The sequence below is a fragment of the Mauremys mutica genome, unplaced genomic scaffold (assembly GCF_020497125.1).
Source record: "Mauremys mutica isolate MM-2020 ecotype Southern unplaced genomic scaffold, ASM2049712v1 Super-Scaffold_100095, whole genome shotgun sequence".
NCBI classification, from domain to species: Eukaryota; Metazoa; Chordata; order Testudines; family Geoemydidae; genus Mauremys; species Mauremys mutica.
The window spans coordinates 1727245-1735582 of NW_025423264.1; the positions used below are offsets into that span (position 1 = coordinate 1727245).

Consider the following 8338-nt stretch of genomic DNA (forward strand, 5'->3'; position numbering starts at 1 on the left):
CAGATATAGCTTTAAAGACTTTTTATTAAAATCAATATTAGTAAGTAAATGGTAAAATACTCAAAAGTTACAAAGTTACAATTGCATTACTGCTATTTAAAAAGTTACATATGAGAATATAGTATTATATGCAACAAAGTTTTGGTTAATGTACTCACACCCTTCCTTGATAACCTGGTGGTAAGAGACACAGGACCAGCCTTGCAGTTCAGGTTTCTCAATTCTTAAGTGAGGGATGCAGTGCTTAGAAAATGCTAAGAGCTGTTAAAGCTGACTAGGGTTTACTTGGCTAACTTAAATCAAAACCTAATACACAAAATAAGAATAAAAAACTTAAGGAAACCAAGTTTAGCATAGTTCCCTTGAAACTTAAAGTTTAAGATTTCATTCCTCACCCACAGAAATATTAGAGTACAGTTAATCCATAGGTGCACGTGTGTGTACACACTGATGACAGGTATGTACGCATATCACTCTCTTGTGGTGTACTTAGTCTGTGGGAAGACCCCTATGCCATTCGTTATTGTGCATCAGGCTACATAAAAGTTCATAGACATAAGTGTGGGACACACACACACTACTAATAAAGTGCAATCGTCTTCACCTTCCCATCCCTGTGCACATGTTCAAGGATTTAGAATGCCTAAAATGCCCAGAAACAATTTATATAGCAGCTCAAATGGAGTTTTCTTCAACTGCTTCGATGCTAAGAAATAGCTGTTGTCAGCAGGGGCGGCTTTAGACATTTCGCCACCCCAAGCACAGCGGCATGCCTGCGGGAGGTCCACTGAAGCCGCGGGACCCACGGACCCTCTGCTGGCACGCCTGTAGGAGGTCCATGGGAGCCGCGGGACCAGCAGACCCTCTGCTGGCATGCCTGCGGGAGGTCCACCGGAGCTGCGGGACCAGCGGCAGAGTGCCCCCCACACCCGCTTGGTGTGCTGGGGCCTGGAGCCGCCCCTGGGTGTCAGATGCCACCAGTGTGGTACTCTGCTCTGTTCAATGTTCAGATCAGTTGGCTGCATGCATGTTCCCTCTGTGTGCTACCCTGGCTCTGCAGATAGCTGACAGCAGATCCTGAGAGAACTTCCAGTGACCGCAGATTCTAATAAGGCACCCGGCCAGGTTTATTGTCAAACGAAGCACAGTAAGAGTTTCCAGCAGACTCTACAGGACATACTACAAATATGTGCCCCCAACAATGGACCGGCTCAGTCAGTGGCAGGACACTCCACTGCCCCAGGGATGCATTCTTATACCCAGGTACAAACAAGTTATACATCAGTCCTGACGTTTTGAGGTACAACCCCTCTGCGTAGCAAGGTGCCGCCTCTCACCTTGTACACATGTTGGTATGAACAAAACAACTCTATCCATCATATTACCCTTTTGCCCATCTTCAGGATGGGTCAGCCTCTTCCTTGTTATCTGTGTGGAATGTGCAAGTATTGGAACGGTCTGATACCTGGTGTCCAGGACCTTTTAGGTCTGTAACTTGCTCTTTCCTTGCCAGCTTCTGTGAGCAGGGCCTGCCTCTGGCTCACAGCTTAACTTTGCTTTATGTTAGTAAAGTCTTGACCATTACTTTAGTCCAGGCTTTGGGCTTCATACTGGGCCTCTAATACAAGGCTTTGTTTCAGGGCCTCCTCTTATTACAATAGCCAGCTGTGGAAGGTTGCTTCCTGTGCATTTAATCCACCTCCTCAAGGTCCAGATGAGGCCCCTCCAGATCGGGCAGCTCCAACCACCAGGGAATGCAACAGGCATGCCACCAGGCATCCCTCCTGCACTCTGCTACAGCTTGGTGATGATGGGGTTGCAGACCTTCGCCAGCTCCTTCTGTTGATGTTCAAACTCTTCTCTCTCAGCAGCCTGGAACATATAGAGAACAATTTGTACACTCACTGCAAGTGCGCCCCTGGAAAGCCAGCTCAAGAACCAACCTACTGCTTATACTTTCCCATTTACCTTGGGTCAGGGTTAAGATGGCAGCTTAAGCCACAGTGTACTTTATGCAAACCCCATGTGGGGTGGGGGAGGCTTGCACTATTAGTCAATTTCCGCTTGCCTGGGTGACAAGGATAGGTAGGGGAGAGCAGTATGCCAAGCTAGGCATTTGACAAGCTACATAGAGGAATTCAGAATCTAGAACAAAGTGTAAATATGGACAAAAAATTAAGCAGAAGGAAAGCTACAGATTAACAGTAACCACTGCTAAAGAGCTTGGAACCTATGTAATCTACAGCGTTAACATCTTATAGGCCAGTCAAAGAGACAGTCAGAGCAGTTTTGGCAAGGAATTGCTTTTTAATTCAATTCATGAGTGCAAGATGTCCACTCAGGAAAGGAAATATTCAGGAATCCCTTTCTTTTAGCTGAGTTGGTAACTAGAATCTGATCTGACATTGTATCTTGTACCACCAGGAGAAATCCATTTATTAAGGCAAGTCTTTTAGAAAGATTTTATGGTCACTCAGACATCCAAGGAAGGTACTTTAAGCCAACACAAGTCTTTCGACTGCTGGTGGAAACTACGAATGGCTTTGGTGTCACTCTCGTCATAGCGACCATTAGCTATCTCCTGCCACTCAATCTAGGCCAATAGCTACAGCCTGCCCATAAACTAGGAACCCACCTTGGATTTTGGTACTGCTGCCTTCTGTAAGCCATTACAATACAAAAAGACTAGTTAAGATTACAATGGCAGGAGACTTGCCCATCTGTTGCTGCACACTTCGATAAGTGTGTTCCTTGTCAGGTTAAAATGAGTCAGGAAGCTTTGTTGGAGCTTTTAATTCCAGTTTTTGGATGATGAAAATTCCTCTCATGGAGCTATAATTTTCACATACCTGATTGTTATCCACCCAGTTGATAATTTCATTGCATTTGTCCAGGATTTTCTGTTTGTCCTCATCACTGATCTTGCCCTGGAGCTTCTCATCTTCAACAGTGGCCTTCATATTGAAAGCATAGGATTCTAGAGAATTCTTGGAAGACACCTTATCAAGCTGTTTCTTATCTTCTGCTTTGTATTTCTCTGCTTCCTGGACCATGCGTTCAATGTCTTTCTTGCCTAAGCGACCTGTAAGATACGGTAAGTCAGTTGGACTAAGTTTGTAGGCCACATTACTATAAGAAATATTGTACTCATGGAATGAGATTTTTAGGCTTCAAACTATCTACATCAACCCATACTTCCTTTTTGGAGTGTACAGTATGCAGAACCACTGTATCCCTGAAGATGAGAGGAACAAATACAAAACAAAAAACAATCCAATGTTAAGGTTTTATCAGAATTTAATGCCTGTGTAATTTGCAACATGGTTTTAACATTTCTCATCAGCATGAATGGGTGACCAGGCAGCTGCTTTAGCTTGGGGTACACCCCAGCGAGGTGGTGGTTGTTCTGGGAAAGGAGCTGGAGTTGGTGGTTCCAGTACCCCTAGAGCAATAAGATTGGACTTCCATTCTACGAATCACTGGTATATGCACTCACCCACCCACTTCAGGTGACATTATGCAGTCCTACAAACTACTGCAGCCCTCTTGCATCTCCTCCCCCACCCCACCTGGACTATGCACTGCCTACCTTTGTCATTGGTAATTGTGATCTTGTTCTCCTTGCCAGTACTCTTGTCCACAGCAGACACATTAAGGATGCCATTGGCATCAATATCAAATTTTACTTAAAGTTGAGGTACACCCCTTGGAGCTGGAGGGATGCCAGTCAGCTCAAGCTTGCCCAGCAAGTTGTTGTCTTTTGTCATGGCTCTCTCCCCTTCATAGACCTGGCCAGGGGTGGGGGCAGGGCAGAGAAGAAACAAGGGCCAACAAGATGAGTGTAAGCATTTTGCTATATGAAGTTTAATCTGTGTTATTTGCAAACTAGTATTTTCCTGAGGATCAGGAAGTCAAGTGAAGTATGTGTTATGGTTGCTCAGACATCCAAGGAAGGTACTTTGAGCCAACATGGGTTTTTCAACCTCTAGTGGAAGCTACAAATGATTTTTGGAATGTTATCATAGCAGCCGTAAGTTACTCCTTCACAAATCAACTCTCAAACAGGGAAGGGATTCTTCAAAACCTACCATGCCTTGAGAGAGAGAGAGTCTACTCACCGAGATTGACCTGCGCACTCATCAGCAGATAACTTCCATTACAAGTACAGTACTTCCTTACAAGAGGAGTTTGAAGTTTAAACTGGAGGTTCTCAGTACCTGAGACCAGATTATGCTGGTTTTGTTGCAGTACAGAGACTGAAGGGAATTGAGTAGCAGCCCCTTAACCATTTGAAGATTACTCCAGCCCAGATACATACTTGAATCAGAACACCAGGCTGGTTGTCAGAGTAAGTGGAGAATGTCTGAGTCCGCTCGATGGGGATTCTAGTGTTTCGCTGGATCAGGACTGCCATGACACCTCCAGCTGTTTCGATACCAAGAGACAGAGGAGTGACATCCACCAGCAGCAGGTCTGCTACATTCTCAGACTTGTCCCCACACAAGATGGCAGCCTGAACAGCTGGAGAAAAAAAAAAAGAAGCTGTGTGAAGACACTACAAAATAAAATACTGTCACTGGAAAGACAGGTTTCTTTTAACTCGCTCAGACATTCACGGAAGATTTTAACTATCAGTCCACTTCTGGTGGAAAGTATGAATGAATTTGGATCCAAATTCATCAACGCAAGTGAACTGGAAAGATGCTATCCAATAGGATTTAAGAAATACACTTAGTTGAATACTGTGCATAAGTGATTTGTCATTGACGCCATTGTGAGCCACAGGTCACCAACATTTAAGTGTAAGCTTGGGAGACGATCGCTTACTAGCCATAGTTAGCCATGGCTTGAGTGTTGTATGTAAAGTCTGCAAAAGTCTAACATCTATATCCATGGTCAAACCTGGCATTACAAGCCAAAAAAGTTTAGGGGAATGAGTTACCTGCACCGTAAGCCACAGCTTCATCAGGATTGATGCTCTTGTTCAACTCTTTGCCATTGAAGAAATCCTGGAGCAGTTTCTGAATCTTGGGGACTTGGGTGGACCCACCAACCAGTACAATATCATGGATCTGTGATTTGTCTAGTCTGGCATCCCGCAGGACCTTCTCCACAGGATCCAGAGTGCCACGGAACAGATCAGCATTTAACCCTTCAAAACGAGCTCTGGTAATTGAGGTGTAAAAATCAATGTCCTCATAGAGAGTGTCAATCTCAATACTGGCCTGAGTGCTAGAGGAGAGAGTACGCTTTGCATGTTCACAAGCTGTGCGGAGATGGCTAACTGCTCTCTTGTTCTCAGTAATATCCTTCTTGTGCTTACGCTTGAATTCAGCAATGAAATGATTGACCATGCGGTTATCAAAGTCCTCCCCACCCAAGTGGTTATCACCTGCAGTTGACTTTACTTCAAAGAGGCCATCCTCAATAGCGAGGATTGAAACATTAAAAGTGCCACCACCAAGATCAAAGATCAGGACATTCCTTTCAGCTCCAACCTGTAAGGAATAGAGAGAGTTTTGTTACTGATGTTACATCTCACCAATATTGAGCTGATTAACAATCTACTATGCTGTTTAGCTGTGTTATAGTACAGCTTGTTCACCTTCTTGTCCAAAGCATACGCAATAGCAGCAGCTGTCGGTTCATTGATGATCCGGAGCACATTGAGACCTGCAATGGTTCCAGCATCTTTTGTGGCCTGGCGCTGGGAGTCATTAAAGCTGGCTGGTACTGTGACCACAGCATTGGTGACAGTCTATGGGCAGGAGAAAGAAGTCAGAATCATCTGAGACTTTCATCTACATGGTATATGAACATATGAAATCAAGCTCAAGCTAGGTTTGAAACTATTAACCCCTTAAATTCTAGGAGAGTTAGCTGAGTAAACTCAGCTCTTAAGTCTCACCTTCCCAAGGTATGCTTCTGCAATCTCCTTCATCTTAGTCAATACCATGGAAGATATTTCCTCTGGGTAGAAGCTTTTGGTCTTCCCTTTGTACATGACCTGGACTTTTGGCCTGCCAGCATCATTCACAACAGTGAAAGGCCAATGTTCCATGTCAGACTGGACAACACCATCATCAAATCTACGACCAATCAGCCGCTTTGCACCTGAAAAGGGTTAACTATTATCAGTAAGAATTCCAATTCATCATTCTACAAACACATGCTGTCATTAACATTTCCGTTATGTCCTGTGTCTAAGTTAACATGAGGCAACTCCCACAATAAATCCGCTCCCCAAATATCTAGCTATTTTGGTCACTGGAATTATGGAGACTTAACTCCTGCCATGGTATGAGCACATTTAAGCCATCCTATCTACTAGTATCAGGACAACGGCAAAAGTCTCCACTTTATAGGGTAAATGGAGGTTGCATGATTTAGAGCAGTAGTTTTCAACCTTGGATGTGCAGACTGCTCTGGATATCTTAGGCAGTCTGCAGATTACAGGTTGAAAAACCACTGATTTAAAGTCTAATTGTATACTAATTAAAATGGAACAGCTGAACTCAATGAAAGCTGAAGATAATAATTAACTAGGATCATTTTAGCTTAAGGACTATGAATCAAACTTGGAGTCTAAATAACTTATGCCTCATGCCAATTTGAGCACCAACCTGCACAACAGAATGTGCTGTAAAAAAGATGGCATTTTTTCCTCCATTCCTACAATGTGTTCATCGAAAGCAAATAGACACTGCTACCTAAACTGATGCCAACATGGAAACAATGGAGAAGTGAGGCCTCTAACTTCCATCTACATCCAAATTAGAGAGCCCAATTTTGCATGATGCTATACCCCCTAACAAGCTGAAGAGCTACACACTTTATGCTAGCTAAACTTTATGCTAGCTAAACTTTATTTATGCTGTAAAGATACAGCAACTTTATTCAGTTTAATGGTTAAACGATTGAAGTATTCTGATCACAGTTTTAAAGTTTCATTTCACTTTTCTTACCAAAGACTGTGTTAGTAGGATTCCTTGAAGCTTGGTTCTTTGCAGCATCGCCGATCAGCCTCTCTGTATCTGTGAAGGCAACATAACTTGGCATGGTTCTGTTACTCTGATCATTGGCAAGGATTTCCACCTTGCCATGTTGGAAGACACCAACACAGGAATACGTGGTGCCAAGATCAATTCCAACTGCTGGCCCCTTAGACATTTTGCCTGTAATAAGAAGATTGTTTAGTACACATGAAAACACTTCATTTGTAAACATGGGCTAACAAACTGACCTACATCAGGTATAAGATAGAAGTTAATGGAACTAATGTTTTCCTTTAAAAAAAAAAAACACTAAAAACATTAGCAACAGTAGCAAGATTTAAACTTCATGAGTTTAGTAGCTCATGTTTCTATTTGCTTACGTGCAAAGTATCAATAATTAATGTGGAGTTGAGTTGCAGAGTAGCTACGAGAACAAAGGCACGCAACATGCACAGGATACCGTGTGGCCTCAGAGTGAACCGAAAAAGCTTATCTGACAGGACAAAGTCTCTTACAAGTTAGTAGCTAAATGACTCATGAAGTCTACATTTACAGCTAAACCTTAAGGTCACATGGCCTTTTAGTCAGGTAGACAAGCCACAGTTCATGCCTAGGGTACAGAATTCTGTATTACATGTTGTAATTTGAGCCATTTGGCCAACAAAAGCTGATGGGATGGAAAAAACGTAGCTACAATTTAATCCCGCTCTGCAGAGCGAACCTCCCAGCTTGCAGCAGCAGGTCATTCCAGCCACATGGGATAAGGTGGCACACATTGCATGCTGGGAAGCGAAGTCTCCATACTGCACCAAAGCAGCAGCCAGGAAGCAAAGCGGAGGTGTTAAGACCCCAGTATGCATCACTTCACACAGACCACGTATGGGCTATGCCCTTGGACTACATGTCCCAGCATCCCCCACCGCATCACATGGCAGGGAAGCCAGGCGCTCTAGTGCTTGCGCTCTTGCCACCCCCTGTGGAGTGATGAGCTCCCAAAATCCTAGGAACCAGTTCACTACCGGGTCCTCGGCAGCACTTTGGCAGCGGGTGTGTGTGTGTCTTCACTCGCTCCGGGTTTTCGGCAGCAGGTCCTTCACCTGGATCGAGTGAAGGACCCGCCGCCGAAGTCCCGGTAGAGAACCATGCGGTGAGTACAGTACAAGCCCCACATGCCTGTTTCCCTCCCACCCATCCAACCCCAACCCACATCCTGCCCCTGACTGCCCCGCTCAGAACCCGCAGGTTCCTCCTCCCTCCCCCTGGGGTAGCAGCAGCAGCCTGTGGCTCCGGGGGCTATTTAAAGGGCCTGGGGCTCCCCTGCTTCTACCACTCCAGCCCTTTAA

The 8338-nt window shown here is 44.4% G+C and overlaps 1 pseudogene; it reads right to left on the reverse strand.

Moving 5' to 3' along the window:
• Window positions 1-1269: 1269 nt before the first annotated feature.
• Window positions 1270-8117, reverse strand: LOC123358687 (annotated as a pseudogene).
• Between the last annotated feature and the right edge of the window lie 221 nt (window positions 8118-8338).